At 38.0% G+C, this 23,146-nt stretch overlaps 1 long non-coding RNA gene across 2 annotated transcripts in view; it reads left to right on the top strand.

Annotated features, from left to right (window-relative positions):
• LOC122237691 overlaps positions 1–23,146 on the top strand; it is a 115,198-nt gene that overhangs the window by 74,550 nt on the left and 17,502 nt on the right. Inside the window, exon 4 of one of the 2 annotated variants that reach the window (XR_006216299.1) lies at positions 12,456–12,533. The exons of the other annotated variant lie outside the window; for it this stretch is intronic. This is a non-coding gene — a long non-coding RNA (uncharacterized LOC122237691). Of the gene's footprint in view, positions 1–12,455; positions 12,534–23,146 lie in introns of those variants that run through there. 2 annotated transcript variants of the gene reach the window in all.

The raw sequence follows: 23,146 nt of genomic DNA, 5'->3' as shown, positions 1-23,146 counted from the left end.
CTCACTTCCACTGTTCTCATCATATCTTAGATGGTTCTTAGAGGCCTTCAAGGAGTCCCATGCTCCTCTACTTACCCTGGTGTGGAGACGGAATTCTAATTATTTACTTAGCCTATTACCCCACTAAACTGAAAAATTCTTGTCCATCTTTTTTCACCCTTGTGTATCTAGCATTTAGATGGCACCTGATCCATTGCACCCAAGGAGCACTGTTAATAAAGCTAATTAGGGAGTAAAATTCCTTCACGTCCCCAAATTTGCTGGTTCTAAATAACACTTAAGCAACAAAGATGAGGGGAACTGTAGTTGGTTTAATGGTTTAGCTGCAGTGCATTTAATGGCTTATTTTTTCTATCTCTGCTACTAGTGGAACCCAGTAAACGTATATTAATTTTGAGCCTTATGTTCTTAACGGTTGAATCAACCGTCCTCTTCAATTCAATTTGATTCGATTCAAGTAAATTCTAAATATATGTTTTGAGCAGCTGATGCCGGATGAGTAAGAAGCCCCTCATACTATGAAAAAGTAAAAGACACCTGGATTTTAGGGCCTCTGTGGATTCGAAATCAAGAGGTAGAGCCACACTGAATCATAGAAGGTTGAATCCGACCTCAAACCAAGTACAGGAGGATTATGGTCTGCCTTGCACAGAAGGTCAGCTTGACTGTGGTCTTAAAAGATGTTTGGGATAAGGATTCTGTGCAGAAAACAACAACAACAACAACAGCAGCAACAACAACAACAACAACACCTCCAAACGTGGGAAGATGGAGTTGAATTTGGAGCAGAGAGGCTGTAGGCAAAACTTTGTTGGTGTTTGTTTGGAGTACGGATAGTATGTGTAATGCACATTGGGACAGAATTGACTTGAATAAGGTCAAGGTTTGGAGCCTTCTTTCTAGCTCTAAAGGATTTAATGATTGCATATGTCCTTTCTTGCTGTTATACATTATAGCCTAAACTTTTATGAAATAATAAAGTGCATGAAGTATACATATGCTGGCCTTTATATATGCTAGAAGTAGCTATTTTCAGTGCTAGAACCCTGGGATGCTGCTTCCACCAAGGATGTGGTTTGCCATCATTACTCAAGTTACATAACAGAGGGTTCTTTCAGTTCATGGGCTGGACTTGGATCAACTGATGGTGATTGAAGATCGTTGAGTATGTTCTTGGTCATCTCTTCTGCTTGTTATGTTTTATATTTTAGCTCTTTCAGGAGTAAATACGTTTGCAATTATTCTTTATTAAAGAAGCTAAGACACTCCACAATTTGTGTAAAAAATTTTTGATAATGATTACTTAATTCTGCTATTTTAAGCAATTTCATGATTTAAAACAGGATATAATGATACAGCATTTAAACACAAGCTCTAAACCTTCTCCAGTGATCATAATGAAAAGAAGTAGTAGCCACTGAGTACTCATATATGCTAAGCACTATACAAAGTATTCTAAGAGTATTTGATCACTGAATTTTCACAAAAACATTGTACAGTAGGAATCAGTATGTCCACTTTGTTGGCAAATTCGAGGATATATGAACACGTTTCTCCAGTTTTATACAATTTGAACGGATCTAGGAAAAATGTTTCTAATAATTCCATTTTCAATCAAAGTGGGAGGAATATTTTGAAAGTCAAATAATATGGCACTGCTGTCTTTATTGGCAGGGATTATAGTAGAGAATTTAGAACCAGAAAGGAACATGGAGTTTGTCTATTTTATTTATCTTATTTTACAAATGCAGAAGCTGTATGCTAGAGAGTATTGACACAGTTACAAATTTTGATAGCAACAGGCCAGCCTTTGGACAGTGGTCTTTAAAGTATACTACACCAACCTAATACATGGTGTATTTTCCCAGTAATGATTAGTATATTAGAATGCAGTAAAACTGGGGCACCTGGGTGGCTCAGTCGGTTGAGCATCTGACTCTTGATTTTGGCCCATGTCATGATTCCAGGATCATGGGATTGATCCCCACATGGGGCCCTGGGTCAGGCCTACTTGGTGCCCCACGCTGAACCCTGAGCATGGAGCCTGCTTGAGATTCTCTCTCTTTCTCCCTCTGCCCCTCTCCTCTGCTTAAACTCTCTTTTTCTCTCTTTCTAAAATAAATAAATAAAAGAAAGAAAGAAAGAAAGAAAGAAAGAAAGAAAGAAAGAAGCAAAACCGAGAGATGCTAATGCTTTCTCAATGACAATGGTGGGTTGGCTTTCATTTGCATCAAAGTCACACAATAAAAAAAATTTCTTATGAATAAAGACTTGCCTATCACCATAACCTCCTCAACTGATGCTTTGGATGGCTGTGTAGAATCTATCGCTGTAGGAAAAAGTGAAAGAGTCAATCACTTGTATTTGTTCAGGTATTTACAAAGGTCAGTTCTATTTTTAGAATAGTCAACCACTCAATTAACTAGAGTCTGCTAACACCAGTTAGTGACCACCATATCTTGGAGTGTTATCTAAATCCTGTGGGAATCTACAAATGGATCCTATTCTCAAGAATCTCATCAAAGAATAACCTTTTGATCTCACCATCTCACTTTGAGAAATTAATTATATGGAAAAAAATATAGTGCTTAAAGAGTACATAGAGATGTATGTTAATTTCATTGCAGTGTTACACATAAAAATAAAAAGCTGTATCTAAACCGTCTTTGACAAATTACAGGGGAGTCATACAATGGGATATCATACAGCCCTTTAGTAAAATAAAGTAGTTCTCTTCATAATGTAGAGAGATATCCATAAGATATTTTCAGTGGAAAAAGCAATGTGTGTGTGTGCACACATTCCCATGTTTGGAGGGAATAAAACAGTGTACATTTAAGTGTTTTCACACACACACACACACACACACACACACAAACATATGAAAGAGAGAGAGAAAGACATCTGTATAAAAATAGAAAAGTGTCAGAAGAGGTGGGCACTGAGCTATTAACCATAACTTCTGACCTTTGCAATTGGATAGATTGGGAAAGAGGAAGATGTGGATTTAGTTTTTTATACATTAACTTTTTATACACTTTAAAGTAACATGATTATGGCTGATTTTACTTAATTTCTATTTCAGTATTTCTTTAATTAAAAAGTATAAAAGGAGGCTTTTGAAGAGGCCGGATAATCAGAGAGGACAGGAAATGTACATAAAGAAGACTCTAAACCAGGGAAATGACTATAGCCTAGTCATCATCTGTTGAAAGTAGCTAGTGCAGTGGCACAGTGGGAGAAATGTGGGAATGATCATAAGAACTAACAATTTCTTTTTTTTTTTAAGTTTATTTATTTATTTTGAGAGAGAGAGAGAGTACACAAGTGGTGGAAGGGGACAGAGAGAGAGAGAGAGAGAGAGAGAGAGAATCCCAAGCAGGCTCCGCGCTATCAGCACAGAGACCTATGTGGGGCTCCATCCCACAAACCATGAGATCATGACCTGAGCTGAAATCAAGAGTCAGATACTTAACCAACTGAGTGACCAGGCACCCCAAGAAATAACAATTTTCAACTCATGGGACAAATGGAGATGGCAATATAGGTTAGGAAATATTAGTACAGAATTAAGATAGAATAGGTTTGATAAAGATTAAAAGCACATGTACTTGAGGAAAGGAGAAATGACAGTTTGTGATCATCTAGAATATAGATTCTAGATGATAGCCCTAGAATCTAGGACTGTTGTGTGGTCATAGGCATTGCACTCGTTTTGCTATTAAACCACATATCACTATGTTGTACACCTGAAACTCATACAACATTGTTTATCAGCTAGATTTCAGTAATAAAATTTTTTGCAAAGAAAAAATAAAAATGCTGTTTACATTTTATCAGCATATATGCCAACACTGTCTTCTATCAATCTTATTATTAATTTGGTCCACCTAAGTATGACTTATAATATAATTAAGGGAATAAAGGGTTTACTTACATCTTTTTTGTAGGCCAGAAAAACACAAATTTCAGTTCAGAAACGTTTATAATAATTTATTGTTACCTTTGAACATGAATAAATTTCTGTCCAAAAATCTGCAAAGAGTTTTAATAAATCAGAGTTTTGTGGTTCATTTAATTATAAGCCTAAAGCTAAGTTGTGTATTTATCTTCATGATATAGAAAAATGGTGTTATCAAACTTCTCAGTCACTGAATTGATGGTATGCATTCATGCATGCCTACTGGAAAAACACTAACTAAAATAAATGAAATATGAAGATATTTTAGGATAGTGTATGCAGGACACTTGAGACTGTTCCTCTTCACCCAATAATCATTTCTGTAACTAGAAATTAGTCATTCCTACATACCTGATTTTTTTCAATCTCTCTTTCTTTCTTTCCTTTTTTTTTTTTTTTTTTTTTTTTTTTACTTCTGTTGAAAATAGGATTGTGTTGCTTTGCATTTCATAAGTACTTCTAAGGTACATGGCATTCACAGCTTAGGTCCCTATGTAGTCTACCTTTCTTGCTTTCTCTAGTAGGTCAAAGAGTTCCTGGGGATAAAATCAGTCACAAAGATCTCTGGAATTTCATTGTTGTGGAATTTATATATTCACATTTTTTTGGATCTGGGATTCTACTGACTAGCCTCCTTGAATCTCTGGATTGGCCTTGAAATCTCCTAGACCTTACTTAATCTTCTCAGGTTAACTGTTTGGTGTATGAGGTGGTGTTCAATTGGAATGTTTGCTGGCGGCCTGTGTTGCTCCCCAATATATTCTGAATCCCACCATCTGCGAGACAACTGGCACTTATAATGGTGCAGTTTGTGTTCTTTGGACAAATGGATACAACCGAAGAGTCTGTAGGTGGCCACGGTCCTGCCTGTGCATCGTGCTTAGCCTGTGTCCATTGAAGAAAGGGATGCTCGTTGTACACTGGTGTTGTTCATGTGCCCATCTGGGCATAGAGAAGTTGCCATTTTTTAACTTGCACAAAGGCATTGTATGGCCTAGCAGCGGTCCTGACCTGAAAGCATTTTAATTTTGATCCACTTTTTTATGATATTGAAACCAGGATAGTGATTATGTCCTCCAACCTTAGGTCCAAAGGTCCACATTTTAAAAGTTCAAATTCAGTTCTCAACTATGAGTTGGGACCTTGTCTTCCTTATCACTGAATCCCAGTGTGTTGGATATTGACCAGCATGTTCAAACAGTAAATAGTTGATGAATGAATGAATGAATGAATGAATTAATTAATTAATTAATGAAGAAGGATTGATTCTCCCAGATGGCTCTAAGTCATGATCAATACTATCTGAAAAGGACAGAGATTTAGGTCATGAGAATGGCACCTTTATAAAACAGTAACCTGGATCACTGTGAGTCATTGGAAAATCGTTTGCCTTATTTCCTAATATGTAAAGGAAAGTTTAGAAGAGTTTCCTTTAGAGTTGCCATTGGCTGCTCCAATACTGCAGACACAACTCCATAAATACTTGTTCTATATACTGAGACACAAATCCAGAGGAAGCTCATAATCTGTGATGGGACTAGCAAATGGAATGTCACAGACCTTCTAGAGCTGAATGACCCCTGGATGAACCATAGAGTTTCCTGTGGGACCCTAAAGACATCATTTAAGATCCCAGCATACTGGCAAGTGTTATGGACTCAATTGTTTCCCCCCACCCCTCAAATCCATATGTTGAAGTCCTAACTCCCAATGTGACTATATTTGACAATAGGCCTTTTCAGGGGTTAATTAGGTAAATTATGTCTTAAAGCGTTGGTGTTTCAATGAGAAACACCAGGAGTGTGCTGCACAGAAGAAAAGCCATGTGAGGACACAGATAGCAGATGGCCATCTGTAAGCCAAGGAGAGAGTTCTCACTAGAAGCCAGCCATGCTAGTACCTTGATCTTAGACTTCTGCTCTCCAGAACTATGAGAAAATAAATTTATGTTTACACCACCCAGTCTTTGACATTTTTGTTATGGCAGACCAGCTGACTAAAACAGCTAGTAGTCCTTTTTACCATCAAGCTCTTACCTTCCCAAGAGCTCTGTGGAGACTGAAACAGATAATGATTGAAACATGGACACATCAAAGCCATGTAAGGACCTTCATAGAAATAAGACATCAGAGTATCTCAAAAACTTTCTGATGTATGCATTTTTCTGAGTTTGGTTTTGATAAGAAAAATCACTAACTGCTATTTTATGTCAAAGGGGAATAATGGCTGAGTCATATTGTTAAGGCAAGACACACAAAAGAGCAAGATGGAGAAAAACAGGGAGTAGGTAGTCCAACAGAAAGTTCAGTGGATACTTTTATCTTTAGGTAATATAGGGTCGCATATGTGAAAGTTGTTATTTTGTGGGGAGCTGATAAAGAACTGCTAAATCACAAGGGCATCTTTTCAGTATGATACTCTTTCTCAAAACGTAGGCCTTCTAAATGACAGGGCAAGCTAATATCTTCTGTATTTGTAAAGATCTTGAATAAGACTTTGTTTTCACATTGAGAAAGCATATGCAGAGAAAAGGACAGCCATATTAAAATGAAATGTAAGGCTTATGGATTAAAATAATAGTTAAAAGACTTATTTCCTAGTAGGAATTAAAATAGAGGTTTATGTCACTTTGTTGGTACTCAGATTTTTTTCCTTTGGCCTGTGGAACTTGAGTTTTTAAATGAAAACTAGTTCTTAGTACTCAATTTCCTTTTAAAATTGCTTAGCTTGTACATCTTAGCAGTTTGATGCATATATATTCATACAAGTGCCATTTATGCTTTGGTAAAACTATATTTTAGCATCATTTTAGATGGCAAGTTGTTTCATTATTCATAGTATGTGAGAGCCTGAATATACCATGTGTGTATGTGTGTGTGTATTTGTGTGTGTGTGTGTGTGTGTGTGTGTGTGTGTGTATTTCTGTGGGCATTTCTTATGTGAACTTGCATTGTCATTAATGAATAACCTCTAAATTGGGAATAATGTCTTCTACTTACATAATGGAGGCAGTTAGGGAAATAAAGTTACCTCTATGTATTTAAAATGATCTAATTCATGTCATTCTCGGCACGTGCCTTATGTGATTGCCAGAAATATTTTAAAATGGCATGCTTGAAAGTGATGAATCACATTGATGGAGGGTATTCTGAAAGCCTTGAGAAGACTATTGTACTATGAGGTGTGATTTTTGCAGATATGCATGATCATTAGCATCTGTCTTTTGTCACATCCAAATGTTTCGATTTAGGGCCAACCATGAGCAAGAGCCAGGTCAGGGAGACGGATGCTCTGAAAGGATTTAGTTCTTCACCATGACATCCTCTAGAATATGAATGGGTCACGGGATTGGCCTGACCCTTTCTTAGTTAAAAAAAAGTAATAAGCAATAAGGATCCAATCTGATTCTGATAATCTGATATCCTTACTTCTGTCTCAAGAAAGAGAGCCAAAAAATATAGCAGCCTCATACAGAATGTATAAAAAAATATCCTTCAGTAAACGGTGAAGGGACAGAAGTGGCGACTCATTATTGGAATTGAAATTTAATCCTTGATAATGCTTATATAAAAATAATATAAGTAATTTGGAGCAAGATTTGAATAACATTTTTTACCTTGACAAATAATGAACTGAATGATAGCTATATGAAGGCAGGTATGGATGCTATACCTATTTTTGATTGATGCTCTTGTTTTTCCCTTTTTTATTAAAAAAAAAAAAAAACTGAGGCAATGGTAGATCTGGAATGAATCAAGCTTTCCAAGTCTTTTATATTTTTTGTCTGTTTCTGTCCATAATTTAATCCCCTTCTGCTGAACCAGAAAAATATTCTTGCCAAACTGAAGCAGAAGTTATTCTTCATCAGATTTGATTTATGATTCAAACTGGAGTTTACTAATACTTTACCAGAGGATTTCATAATCTCATTTCCAAACAATCTAATGGCATTTAACAATTATTTGATAATTAGCAATTACATTTGATGGGTATTAAGAAGGGCAGTTGTGATTAGCACTGGGTGTTGTATGTAATTGATGAATCACTGAATTCTACTTCTAAGACCAACATTGCACTGTATATTAATTAACAAATATAAATTAAAAAAAACAAATTACATTTGAAGGAAATTATAAATAGTGTAAAAAGTTTAAATTGGTTTCCTACAGGGTCAAAAATGGGCCATATCAGAAGACATAACTTATTCTTTTTGGAGGACTAAATTATATTTAAATGTGTTTATTGGAGCCTTCAGTCCAGGAGGTTCAAAGAACCAAATTATCCAGATATCATATTGATATAGAATATTTGAATAAATTATTACAAATGAGTAATAGCTGCTGATTAAACAGAACTGAGACCTAAAGGGATATTTTCCAAGAGAGTTTCAGCACAATATGTGAAAGGCAGCCTCTGCTTTTACCTGGATGATCCCTACCTTGTCGTATCCACACTCTTGTATAGTCCCCTTCCGTTGAGTGTGAGCTGGACTTACTGACTTCCTAATGAATAAAACAATAAACAATTGTGGTAAACAATATGGGATGTTATTTCCAAGATCAGGTGAGAATAAGCTATAGCTTCCATCTTGGATGTTCTCTCTTCTCTCTTGGGTCATTTACTCTGTGCAGAGGCACGTTGCTATGTGGTGAGTGGTAAGGCAGACCTGTGGGGAGGGACAAATGCACACAGATGGCACGTGTTCCGAGCTCTGCCAACAGCCACAGGAACAACCTTGGAAGGGCACCCTCCCAGTCCAGTCTTGTGGTAAGAACATGGCCCTAGGCAACAACTTGGCTGTAATTTGACAGAAGACCCTGACCAGAGGCACCAAGCATAGCTGCAACTGCAGGTCCTCATCCACAGAAATTGGGAGGCTTGTGGTTTTCATCCACTAATTTTGTTATGTGGCAATAGATAACCAAGACACCGTGTTTATTAATTCCTTAACTAATAATATTAGCTTATTAATCTGTTACTCTTTTATTTTAGTAGATATAATTTCAAATGCTTTCTTACTAAAGACAACATGAATTACTTAATGGAAATATTCTACATAGCATTTGCATTTTTTAATGTTACATGTTATTGGTATTTTTTAGAAACAAATTATGTTTAAAAAGGGATAGGAATGTCTTATATTTGTTAGCGTATATTTGGTTCCTAAATTCCAGGCCTACTTACATCCAGGTGAAAGGAGAAATATATAGAAATAGAAATTATAAAAAATGAGATTAAATCCATTAATTGTAAAACGATTAGAAATTGTATCTATCATGCCATCTTTGTATATCTATCTAAAATTAATATTGTGTAGCTATTTACTGCATATAGTTGGATATGCTGTTTATATTCAGAACAGGATTTTTCTGGCTCTCCCTCATAACTTGCTTCACTCAATCCATGCCCATTATTTCTAAAGGTAAATAAGTAAATAAAGTAGAAATATATTTGCTAGTATGTTCTACCAGGGGCTTAAGCTACAGATAAATATGTATTGTACATGAGAAAATTGTGTTTTAATTATAGAAATCAACAGTTATAGTATTATACATTTATATATATATATGCATATATATATAAATAAATATATATCAGTATACTTAAGGGAAACTTATTATGTATGTAAATATACTGATGGTGACAAATTGATTATGCTAATCTCCACAAGTGATCTCAGTCTTTTTTTCAGAGTAGAATTTCCATTTCTGGTGCAATTCCTAAATAGGGCAACAACTGTTCTTTTTACAAAAAAAAAAAAAATGCGCATGAATTTTAAACTTCTATCAGTAAAACAAACAGTGTATATAGTATGAAGAGGTCACAGTGACTTATGGATATACTTGCACCCTCTCAACTTACAGAGAAAACCCAAGCCTTAGATCATAATGATAGATGAGCTGGATACAACAGTCATCCCACCCCTGATAGCCTGTTGCTCTGTTTCTCTGTTGCTGCCAGTACTCTCTGGTTAGATTCCCACTTGTAAAAGTGAGGCAGATGCTTAACTGAGATCAAGTTCAAAATATAAATCAAGGAATTCCGACAAAACCTTTGCCTATGGAAAAGGCAGGCTAATTTGGGATGAAGAGTAGACAAAGCAAATGTGCTTGGATTTGCAGTCGAAGTCCCCTCTGATTTGTCAATTGTGTAGGCTGCTCTGGTAGTCAGTATTCTAATAGCTGTCTATGGCTGTCTGTAAACTGGCTCAGCTACTGCTGCCGCTTGTTAAGGGTCATCAAGTGACCATAGCTACAAAGTATGTATCAGGAACTCTTTCTCTTGCTTCCCTCTCGTTTCTTTCCATGTACTGTGTTCTGTGCAGCAGGCAAAATTTCATACTGACGGTCTAGTGCAGTCGTGGGTTTTTGATTTGTAACAAAGCACTGAAATGTCAGGCTTAATGAGAAAGAAAAGCACCATGCAGAGTGTGAGCACTTCCACTCCTTTGAAAAAACATTTTCCTAACCAGGCTAATCAGCTTTCGCTGTGACACCTGATATACTGCAAGAGTGTGGAAGAATCTGCGATGAATTCTTATTCTTCTCTCTCAGTGCCCTGCATGAGCTATGAAAAGGTCAGAGGAAGCAGTCTTGAAAGAAACAGCTAAATAGCTGATTAATTTCTTCATATAACATGAAATAAAATGGAACAGTCACAATATTCTGTATTTAATCATTGCTTTCCTCCAAGGCTATTTGTGCCTTCTCTATGATCTCACTGATGGGACAGAGAATACCACAGTGCTCAAAGCCATGGATACAGGAGAGGTATCACAAGAGAACTTTGGCACTTGTTGCTCCAACAACATTGTCTATAACCTGTCATAATTTGTCATCCTATGAAGACACAAATTTGAGTCGTGTGCTCAGGATGTTAGATGTGGAGAAGGAGTCCCCTGGCTTTTCTGTGGGGGCCTTGCCTAGTTTTTCTTACCTTCAGTTTAAGAAAGTTTCATCAGTCCTTACTAGAATTCAGTATTGCTTTGAGGTGCTATGGTATTTGCTAATTTGAAGAAATACAAAGTTCCTCAGATTAATTACATAGCATCAGAGGCTTACTAACACGTAGAGTTCAAGGCTGCCTGAAATCTTCTAAGATCAATAGAATGGACATCTAATCTATATAAAATACTAGGGATAGATTAGATCTCCGTGACTGGTTTGGAACATTCTCTTCAATTAGAGTACTGCTCATAAACTGGTGAAAGACATGGGTGTTTTCTTGACTGAAGATCTATGAAGAGTAAACTTCCATAACTCTCTGAATACCCTATTATTTGAGTGCTGCTACAGGGAGGGAAGAAAGTGGCCAGAGAGTTGTTGGTGGTCACAACTTAAAGTTTACAGAAAATGTAAAATTTTAATGGTCTTTTATTTTTCATGTTTATTTGTTTTTGAGAGAGACAGAGCGTGAGTGGGAGAGGGGCAGAGAGAGAAGTAGACCCAGAATTTGAAGCAGGCTCCAGGCTCTGAGCTATCAGCACAGAGCCCGACGTGGGACTCAAACCCATGAACCGAGCCCCATGAACTGTGAGATTATGACCTGAGCTGAAATTGGACATTTAACCTACTGAACCACCTAGGTGCCTCTTAATGGTCTTGTTTTGTACCTGAGGATCTACTTAGACAAGTACATTTTCTGGCCTTGACATGGCCTTGAAATCACAGTATATTCTGTTCTCTGCAGATATTCAGTAGAAACAATATTCTTCTCAAATGTTTTCAAAACATATTTTTCAAACTAACTTTTGGTGATTTCCTGGGAAGTAGTTACAGTGGCAATTTGTGGAAATTATGCCCCAATTGTTAAAGAGAGAATGTTTTCTGCAAATCAAAGCTAAGCAAAAGGTCATTTTGGGAATTTTATCACTGCACTGTTTGGTGGTGATCTAAGAAAATATTGACATGCTTGATAGACACCTACTCTATACTTCACTTTTTAGTTTAGATTTATAGAAGTCAAATATGGTCATTGCCATACTAACAATAAAAAGAAGAGAGTTAAATTATACCTAGCAGTGACATCAGAAGTTTTGAAGAATACGTATGCTAATGGCAGACCACACGTGGAGAAAATAGGACCATATATCTTGGCCAATAGGTGTTAATAGCGAAATCACAATCTTGCGCCTAAAAGGGCAGATAATTTACCATTAAGTCCTTAAGTGTGTTGGCTGGGAACTTTATTTTGTGTGAATGGTGATGGTGCAATATTATCTCACACATCTTTTTTTCTTCACCAAACCTTGAAACCCGTTTCTCCCTGGGACAGGCAAAATGTCTATATTAAGGTGGGAAAAATTGAGACAACCACATAGGCTTTCCTTCTGTAGCAAGACACGTTGAACAGAAATGTATTATCACCTAATGGTCATAGGTAATGAGTTTTAAACGGTTTTCTAACTCAGCTAATCTTTAAAAGTACAAAAGAACTTTATGGGAGATGTTACTTTCCCAGAAAGCACTGAATCATATCTGTTTGCTTATCTCAGTGGAGTCCCGGCTTCTAATCTGTGCCTGGAAGTGCAAGACACATGCTTCTTGAAGCTCATGGACCATTGAGAGCAAAGGGTGAGGCTTGCTCTGTTCTTTCCAGTTAATGGCCCCTTGGGAGGTGTATCATCTCTATCCCTGTGGGTCCCCTTCCCTCTGTGACAACTCCGTCATGGTAAGTACGCATGGCATTGACCGAGAGCAGGAACATAAATCAAATTGACATAAGTCCAATTTGAGATCATAAATCAATTTGACAAAAGTTGAATTAAAAAACGTATGAGCTGTGTGAGACTCTGATCTTTTGAAGCTGTTTGAATGGAAAGATTGGGGCATCGTGTATCATTTTGGGAAGATTTTTAGGGACAGTTGAGATTTATGTCAAAAGCTCACCTGGGTCTCTAGAAGATTTAACTATCATTAAAATAACTTCCCTGTAGCATTTTGATTTTTAAAATTGCTCATGGCAGTGATGACAGTGACTTATTCCTGCATTTGGCCTCAAATATATATTCAGTATGTCAAATATTTTTAATGAAAAATTCTATTCACCTTATTTTAAAATTTTTGTTCACCTTCGAAGGCATCATTCATTTGTAAGTGTCCTATTATTTGTTACATCATATTTTTACCCTTATATGTAGCTATTGTCCAGGCAGAGAAGATAACCTTTCAAATTTAAGGTTTTAATATTTCAAATCTTTTTATACCCTGAATAAATCACTATGCCAGCTGAATCACTCCAGTGGCTAAAGCCATGTTCTTATAGTAGGGGATATAATTTTAGACTGCTATTAAGGTACAGTTCCAAGAACACTGTCCTCCTATAGATAATTAAATTTATTGTGTTAATATTGATTTTTTTCTTTTTAGCTCTTTAAGTTGTTTCTTAGAAGCCTGTGATGTATTTGAGCTTAGTAGAATTTTGTTCCTCTGGTATATGCTAACTTATTCCTTGGAGGATTACTGATGCATAACTACCCTCAATAATTGAGTCTTACTCTTTTTTACTAAACCAGGGGAAATCTAGTTTTTTTTTTGTTTTTTGTTTTTTTTTTTACTTATACATATTATATACCTTAATACACATATAGAGCACATTAGCAATATTCTGTGCAAAATCTTCTGTTCTTCTCCAAAACTGTAGAGGATATGAAGATGAAGAAAGGGCGAGTTCTTGGGGGAAAATATTTATATACATTTCAATAAGGTGGAGGTCTTCTCATACCGGCTGCTGTTTTGACTTTACTTGTAAATCCGCTTTCTAGAAGCTGCTTATGTCCTGGTGCATGAAGATGATTATGCCAATCCCATTTATTCTTTTTTTTTTTTTTTTTCCTTTTCAAGGTGAAAGCCATGTTAGTAAAGAGGTATGTAATAGTAGAAAAAAGATTGGAATCAATGCTATGAAGCTCGTCCTCTTAGTGGCTGTTAAACTTTGGACAAGTGAGTTAGCTCTTGGAAAACCCAGTTTTGTCATGTAAGATGGCAGTTGAAACACTGAGCGCCAAAACTCTGTGAATGGATTAAGTTAATTGGAGAACTAGGAAGTACTAGCTACCATTTTATCTCCCTACTTAGGTCATGGTCTTTTCTAGAATTTTCTTCTGTTATAGTTTCCATTTCCTTACCTCAGCTCAGTGAGCCACTCAGTCAACGCTATGACCAACACTGTACCCTGCCCACACCTCTCAGCCTGCCCTGAAGTTCACCATTGTCAAGAATGCCAGTAACAGCCGTGGTCTCTGCCTGAAGCATTCTCTGGTCCTGGCAGTATGCTATTGCCACACATGGCCAAACCAGCAGCCCCAGGGAGTTAGATTCCCTTGGGCAATCTCTCGTCAGTGATGGATAGGAATTGGACAAAATACCCTAGCTTCCTTATCCCACAGGAGACAAGTCTGAGGGAAGTTTCTGTACTATCTCTCCCGGCTGGGGTCCGCACAGTGGGAGTAACAGTTATCCACAGAGCAACACTGCCTACATTAGTTATCTTTCTTTCTCTGTCCTACATCCCTATTCCTTCGTGGAGCTTTCTGCAGTAGCTTCCAAAATGAACTGGTTGCATGTGAATCCTATCTCAGGCTCTGAATTTGGGAAAAAAAAATACTTGTTTTGTCCCCTGTATGCTCCTCTCTGCTTCTGAGACAGCAGGGTTTGCTGTTGGTTTGCATTTTAATGTCCCATGTCTGTCAGAACCTGCTGTCTTGTCCCCTTAGTATGTCAGCACTGGGTTCGCATTACCTACAAAATTAGTATCTGTTCCAGACACAGCACTGTGGTCCATGCTCTTCTTTCCGCTGGGAATGCCCTGCCCTTTTTTGTCCTTTTTCTATGTCCCTGCTCAACCCTGTTCCAGTCTTTCCCACAAATGAGGAAACAAAGACACACAATCCTGCTCATCCTTTCAGTGTCATTTGAAAGAAGAGAAGTCTTTCTACATACTTCAAAGATGACCCCTCCTACCCTCACTGGCTCCCATTGCACCTTGGACTTCTGTTAGAATTTCAATTACATTTGTAACTACTTATTGAGTCTTTCTCTTTCTAATGGCATGCACTGCATGTTGCTATTATGATTTGCAAGTCTCAAGGGACAATGGATCAAGCATGGGCCCCTGGAGCCTCCCACCCATCCTGCTTCCCTGCAACCTCCCCAGATGGTTGTCCCTGCTTCCCAGCTCCCTGACTCCCTGGCATCCTGGGCCCCTCCAGCCTCCTTCTCCACACTCCTCACTTCATAGCCTTTGCTAGCCTCTGTCCCCAACAGGGATGTGGACATGGGTGCAGGAAAGGGACAGGATGGGCGTGCGGACTCCATGGTATCCTAGAACCTAGAATGTTATGACATTAACAGTCTCCCACCCCAGAGTGGCAACACCTACCTTGTGGTATATCTGCTTGATGCTGCATCTGGCTTGGTGGCCACCTTTCATCCAGGTTTGAGTGCCTCCCAGTACAAAGGTTTAAAGATCCATAGGGGTTGTTCACAGACCAGTGAGACAGGGAACTTGACTTCTCCAGACCCCACCCTCTCTGAGGGATGGCTCCTGTATCGACGGCAGGCTCAGTGAGCATGTGTACACCTTGCATCCCTAGATGGCCCCACACTTGTGCCACCTGTGAGGGTCTGCACTCTCCTCACAATCCTTATGCCCCAGAACAATCCCTAGGCTCGCTCTGTCCCTAGACATAGGTTCTCTCTTTCTCCTCCTTCTCCTTTCCCTTTCTCCTTTCTTCTCTCCCTTGGTGGGCTTGTGGTCCCCTTTGGACAGGAGTCACGTAATATGAATTGTGTAATTTTGGCGATTCCACATGTAAGTTGAATGTTTTGATATTTGCATTTGAAGTTTGCATTGAATAATATAAAGATGAATAGCACAAAAAGCGCTCATAATTTAAAATGTAAATTTTGCTTCCCTGGGAATGGCATGAGACAACAAAACACAAACAGGTGGAGACACCATAAAAGAAAGGAAAAAGCTTCATATATATATATAGATATATATATATATCTATATCTATATATCTCCACACTTTTTTCCTGCTTTCTGAAAAAGGGGCCCTACATTTTCATTTGGCACTAGGTTCCACAATTTATGTAGCTGTCTCTGCACAATGAGGTCTCAGACCTGACCAAGTGCTACATATTTATCACCTGGCTGGGATTCCGCAGAGAGCCTACAAATTGAACTAATTGCCTTCTCTAAAGAAATAATCCAGGTTAAAAAAACAAAACAAAACAAAACAAAAAACAAAAAAAAAAAACGAGGCTCTGGTTGTCATTTTGCTGTAGAACAAATTACCTTAAAGCTTAATAATTTAAAGCAACACTCTTTTTGTCTCCCTTGGCCCTCAGGGCTGACTGAGTTCAATTAGCCTACTGTCACTCATGGTCTATCATGTTGCAGTCAGTGCCTGGCAAAGACTTGTTCACAGGTCTGGTCATGAGGCTAGATGTTGGCTGGGTTGCCAACTAGGACTGCCTTCTCGAACAATTATATATGGCTTCCACATATGGCCTGATTTCCTTAGAGCACGGGAGTTGGGATGCCAGAGAGAAACAGAGAGAGAAGGAGAAATAGTATTGTCTTTTCTTAGCTGAAACAGCCTTGGAGGACACAGAACATTACTCCCTCCTCTTTCTATTAGTTAGAACTATTGACAGGTGGAGACTATTGATTATATGAGCAAAATCCCATATACTAATATATGGGTTCTAAGATTCTCTGGCTGGGCCAAGGAGATCGCCCAGTTAGAGATATAAAACACTGATCACACGGTTAGTGCTCAACAAATGATAGTTACTCCTGTGTTGGAAGTTTTTTTCCTTGATATTGAATTAAATTTAGACCAGGAAACATCTTCATCTTTGGCCTTTCAAAGTATTCAATACCATTTTGAGTATTTCAAAGTATTCAATACCATTTTGAGTATTTGATTCTGAGTCCTGGCTCCATCCAATGTCTAGCTGTTAGCCTTTACTCAAGTCTTTGAAGCTTCCTGAGCACCTGTTTCTACTCATATTTGCTGCGCCAACTAATAATAGAATGTGTGCAAAGTCACTCTGTAAACCGTTTAGAACGTGTGAATGTGAGTTAGTAAAAAAAAAAAAATACAGTTCCATTGGCAAACTTGGTGGCAATTACAATTAGTTTTGTAGATTTGGATTTTGTTTTTCTGACGAACCATTGATACTGAGTAAAGAATACTTACCTCCCTCCCTCCCCCTCCAGCCCTACCCCCATCTGCTTGGGAGAAGCAAGGGAGGTAATGATTTTATCCTAAAAATGCAGCACAACGGGAGCGCCTGGGTGGCTCAGTCAGTTAAGAGGCCAACTTGGTTTCAGCTTAGGTCATGATCTCAGCGTCTGTGAATTTGAGCCCTGCATCAGGCTCTGTGCTGACAGCATGGATCCTGCTTGGGATTCTCTCTCTCTCTCTGTCTCTCTCTTCCCCCTCTGCCCCCACTCTTCCTCTCTCTCTCTCTCTCTCTCTCAATAAATAAATAAAATTAAAAAAAAAAACACAGCAGAACAAGGAACTACAGTCCAACCTAAAAACTTCAATACCACCTGCCAATATAAAACTCTTGTTTAATTGATATTGGCCCTGTAACCTTCACTGTCCCTCATAAAGTGGGCACTTAATCACCTTGTATTCATTTCCATATACTTCTCAGATATGTCTTATCTTCTCATTCAGCAGACAAGAAATCTAAGCTTTTCAGGTTTTTGTATCCTGACAGTGCATGATAACATGTTCTAGAGTATCTTACACACTGTTGGAGTTCAATAAGTTCTCATGGTACATTGATTTATGTTAATAGTTTCATTATTATATGTCTCGTAGTCTCTCGTCTCTCATTGAGTCTCTTAAATTCTCCTATAATGTAAAGAAACTCTTTGCTGTAGTTGACAATTGTGTCTTCTCTCTTTCTTGTTCATTAACTCCTTCTAGTTGGTACAGTAATACAGATATTTAAGGAGGCAATATTTCTACTATGAAAGTAAAGATAATAGAATTTACTGTAAAGTTGAATAACAAATGTTTACAGATTACTTACTATGTCTGAGGGACTGTACTAAACCTGTACCAACATCATTTTGTCTTACTGGAGCTCTAATTTTTGTTGCCCATCTAAAAAACTGGCTATAGAATTCTTTCTTAGAGCGCAGTCTTATAACTCTACATGTTAAAATGAAATTTCTCTTTTCTCCCTAGTGCTTTTTAACATGCACTTTCATCACAAAGTAGATACTTTATCCAGTAGATTGTGTCTTCTGTGAAAACAAGAGCTGTATTCAACTAAATTATAATTCCCAAAGTGGTTAATACAGTGCAATTCCCTATACACATACTCAATTACTGTTAAAAATGGTTTATGCAGTGCCTTGGCAGTATTTTAAGACTGTGATTCTAAATTCCTTTGTCTTTTTTCCCCTCATGTCTACTTATAATTTATAAATGTGTCTCTGAATGGAAGTCAAACTGGGAAAATCAGTTCTTCCATTTTACATATAAATTATTTCTATTTTATGCAAGCTCCCTCTCATTAGATGAATTTCATGGTTTTGTAAATTTTTATCTATTTGAAATGAAATTCAGTATTAACTTTTTCTTCAACCTTTAGTTTTTGGCTTTTTTCTTTGGTGACTTTTACACTTTGTACTATGTGATATTTCTTGTTCTCTTCACTAAATCAACAGTTTCTAAAAGAAAGGACAAAAATACACTTAGCATAAGTTATGTGGTAAAAGATATTAAAAAAAAAAAAGGCCTATCCACGTGTTTGAAAAAATTTCCCTGGTAGAACAGTTCCATTCCATTGTTTTCAGAAAAAGAGGAGTGAGCTTGCCTTTTTGTATTTTGATTTTTGTAATATTGGAACCAGTTCCTAAAATAACCCAAGAATTGTCTATCTCTTTGAAGACAGAACAATATCATTCCTTTGGAAGTCTGTAAGAAAAGACAGTGAGGACCACAAAGTTGCTGGAAGCCAGGGTTCTCCCAATTTAGCATGCAACAGAAACACCTGCAGACTTCATTAAAACACACTGCTGTGTTCACTTCCAGAATTTCCCCAGGTCAGGGATGGGGCCCGAGAATTTACATCTCTAACAAGTATGCAGGTGATGCCCATGCAGCCCTTTGGAGACCACACTTTCACACCTAGCGCTGAACGCTTTCACTGAAAATCACGTCTAAGGTGGCTCTTATGGCATTGTAAACTGTTAGGCTCCAAATAACTTCAGAAGGAAAATTCTGGAAACCTAAATCTATTAGTACATAAATGCATTTTCTAACATTAATTTGAGATGAGTTATTGTTGTTTTTTTTCTTTTTTACTTGTAGAACTTTGTGTAGGTGCATGTAGTCAAAAAAAAAAAAAAAAGGAAACTCAGTTGAATAATAGTACCGACTGAGCTTTGCATTTTTTTTTATACTGCCTTTAGTATTCTACCTCTGAAATTACCTTCAACATATTCATTAATTTATTTCAAGAATATTCACTGGATGCATACTATATGCCACTCTCCTAGGAGAGGTGAATTAGTGCACAGCACAGATATGGAGCTTACATGTATATTTCCATGCGAACGCATCAATTGCTGTATTGATTCTAACAGCCATTTGAAATCAGAGCAGGCTTGGGGCGCCCGGGTGGCTCAGTCCGTTAAGCATCTGACTTCAGCTCAGGTCATGATCTCGCCATTCCTGAGTTCGAGCATTGGGCTCTGTGCTGACAGCTCAGAGCCTGGAGCCTGTTTGGAATTCTGTGTCTTCCTCTCTCTTTCTCTGCCCTTCTCCCACTCGCTCTCTGTCTCTCACTCTCAAAAATAAATAAACATTAAATAATTTTAAAAAGAAAAACAGAGCAGACTCAACATGAGGGTTATGATTAAAACATGCCCTTCACATGTCTTGTCATTAGAATTTGTCCATAGTAAAAAATACTTTGGCACACTGAATTTGAGTATGTGAGGAAACAAAATGTTAACAAACATGGTCCAATTCTGAAAACTGATAAACAGATGGAATATGAAATTGAAGTCAGGAAGTTGGCTGACTTTTCTTCTAGAGGTGGCTGGAGTTTGTCTCTTAGAGCAGTTCATGTGGAGTAGCTAATTATTCCTAGCCATTTACCATCTACATTTAGATAAATAGCACTTATATAACATTTCCTATGTGCTTAGCACTTTGCATATATTAACATTTAGACTGTTGTAGGCACTTCATATATATTAATTATAATAATCTCTGGGGTAGGTACAATCTTTGATATACCTATTTTGTGCATATGTATTTAAGGGGTTGGCCCAGAGATGGTAAAAACAAAAACAAAAACAAAATAAAAAAAAAACCTGTCCAGGCTGCACAGCAGGTAAGTGATGGAGCTAGCATCAGAGTTCAGCAATCTGGCTCCAAAGCCTTCCCTCTTCACCACTAAGCTTTGACTTACATGATGTCTCTGGTATTTGTCATATATTGTTATGGGTTAGCTTGTTATTTGCTTCCTTTTTTTAATGCTTTTTTTTTTTTTACTTATATTTTGAGAGAGAGAGAGAGAGAGAGAGAGCAAGCGCATAAGTGGGGGAGGAGCAGAGAGAAAGGGGGACAGAGGATTCAAAGTGGGCTCTGCGCTGGCAGGCTGACAGCAGTGAGCCCCATGTGGGGCTGGAACTCACCACCTGTGAGATCATGACCTGAGCCAAAGTTGGATGCTCAACCAATGAGCCATTCAGGTGCCCCCCCCCCCGATTTGTTTTTTAATAAGTAAATATCTTTCTTTTCCAATTAATAGTAAGGTCTTTGGGGGCAGTTTCTAGATACAACAACTCTTGTGTCCTGGAAGGTGTCAAAACACAATACTTTACATGTAATTTGTATTTAAAAAATACTTTTAAATGGACTAATTGGTGAAACTTTCAATTTTACAATATTAGCAAATAAAAATCTCTATTTCTCTAGTTAGCTAGACAGATTGATCGAGCAACCTAGGAATGTGATTATTTTCTGTCTTCAACTATATAAATCTTCTGTAAACACTTGGATTAAAAATATAGTTATATATGGGAGACATTGTTATTAGTTTAATGGACCATTAGTTTAATGGTCAGACTGGCCTCAAAATATGAAATGAAATCAGAAAACCAAAACATTTTCAAGCTAGATGGAAACTCAGCTATCACCTCATCCAACCCCCTTTATTTTACTTATTCAGTAGAGGACTAGAATTGTCCACTTATGTACTCTAGATATGTATACATGTATGTGTACATGTATGTATATGTATATGTAAATATGTATGTAACTATTCAGTTAATGGTTACTAGGTAAAAGTAACACAGATCTTTTGTTAGTTTGAGAACTGGGCCCTTTATCTGAGGGTAAGGAGACATCAGGGAAAGAGATGGATCACTCCAGAGGGGTTGGCAGCAGGTTGGATAAGCAAGGGAAACTACTCAAGCCTTGTCTTAGGCTGCTGCAAACCAAGTAGATTTCCACAGCCACCCGCCAAGATCTAACAAGGTCTTAAATGGGTTAAGTCATGAACACTGTAGATGTTCTAACCACATACTGCTCTCGCAAGGCCACACCCTTGGAAATGGCTCCCACTGTGGGAAAAGTGGGCAAAATGTACATTTCAAGGAGCCTCTGATTGCTCAGGCCAGCCCTCAGGTCAACCAGAGGTCATGCTCCCTCCATGACCCACCCCCCTGCCCCCAACATCTTTCAACTGTAATTTGAAGCCTCTTTTTACCCCAATGTAAAGTACTGTCTTCGGCTTTTAAGACAGTACTTCCTGGGGGTAGTACAGACCTAGTTTAAAAAGAGGGTTCAACTCTTACTTTTAGCAAACAAAAAATCTAATCTTCAGTAATTCTAGATTCCCAGACTTCTCAATAGGAGATATAGAAGACTTTCATGTTGTTCTTTCAAGATTCCATCCAGATGTTTACATGGAAGTAGATTACTCTTGTATGTTGGTTTGCCTTTGCCGTGTAACAAGCTAGTGTAACAAAGAGAGTGGCTTAAAAAACAACCTTTTGTTTAGTTTGGCAGTTTGTGCCACTCTTCCTAAGGTTGGAATTGGATGAACTCAGCTGGGCTTTCTAATACTTGGCAGGCCACTTGGGGCCTGACTGACTCTCGAGAACTTCGTTCGTGTTTGATTGTTGTCACACTCTCAGATGGAGTATAAATGTAATTAAGCCGCATGTCTCTCATCAACCAGTAGGCTAATCTGGGCATATTCACATGGTGGCAGTGGCAGAAGGCCCAGAAACAGCAAGTAGGTAAGCGCTTGTATCATTTTTGTTAATGTCTCATTTACATGGCAAATTACACGGCCAACCTAGATTCAAGGGGTGGGAAAGTGGAAAGCCTTTATATGAAAGAGGGATAATTGTGTTTTAATAAACTACTATAGTTTGTTGGTTGATCCCAATTAATTCACTCTCCTCTGACTTTCAAAATACCCTTATCTCCTTCCAAGACTCCCCAGAAGTCTCATTACATTCCAGTTTTCGGCTGGAAGTCCAGGATCTCATGATTTAAAGGGAGATCCTTGAATGTGTCTCTCTTGCTTAAATAAGGTCTGAATGTTGCTCCTTGGTTGTGTTCCTCTTGATCCCATGAACTAAAGAAAACAGTGAACTAAAAACACATGTGTGCCTCACCTACACTGGAGGGACAAGGATAGGACAATTAATTTTTTTGTAGTGTTTTATTTTTGAGAGAGAGAACATGAGTGAGGGAGGAGCAGAGAGAGGGAGACACAGGATCTGAAGCAGGCTCCAAGCTCTGAGTTGTCAGCACAGAGCCCAATGCGGGGCTTGAACTCACAGACCATGAGATCATGACCTGAGCCAAAGTCGGCACTCAACAGACTGAGCCACCCAGGTGTCCCAAGGATAGGATAATTCTAATGGACTTTTCCATTTAAAAAAGGAAGGAACAGGAGCTAGATCACAGGGGCTAATACATGCCATTCTGGAATCCCACAGAGCCAATGCTGTCAGGTCTTCTAGGACCAGGGAATGTTTCTTGATTTGGTCCCAGTTCTCCATAGAACTGGTCCCAGTAAAAACTTCTTAAATTTTCCTTGGGAGTGGTTACTTGGTCACTGTTTTCTATGGATCTTGAATCCAGCCTTTGAGTTCATGGCTCAAGTCTCTGAAATGTTT

Source organism: Panthera tigris, chromosome A1, assembly GCF_018350195.1.
Source record: "Panthera tigris isolate Pti1 chromosome A1, P.tigris_Pti1_mat1.1, whole genome shotgun sequence".
In the NCBI taxonomy this organism is placed as follows: Eukaryota; Metazoa; Chordata; class Mammalia; order Carnivora; family Felidae; genus Panthera; species Panthera tigris.
Note: the sequence above shows the minus strand (reverse complement) of the source record. Positions and strands in the feature narration are given on the sequence as shown.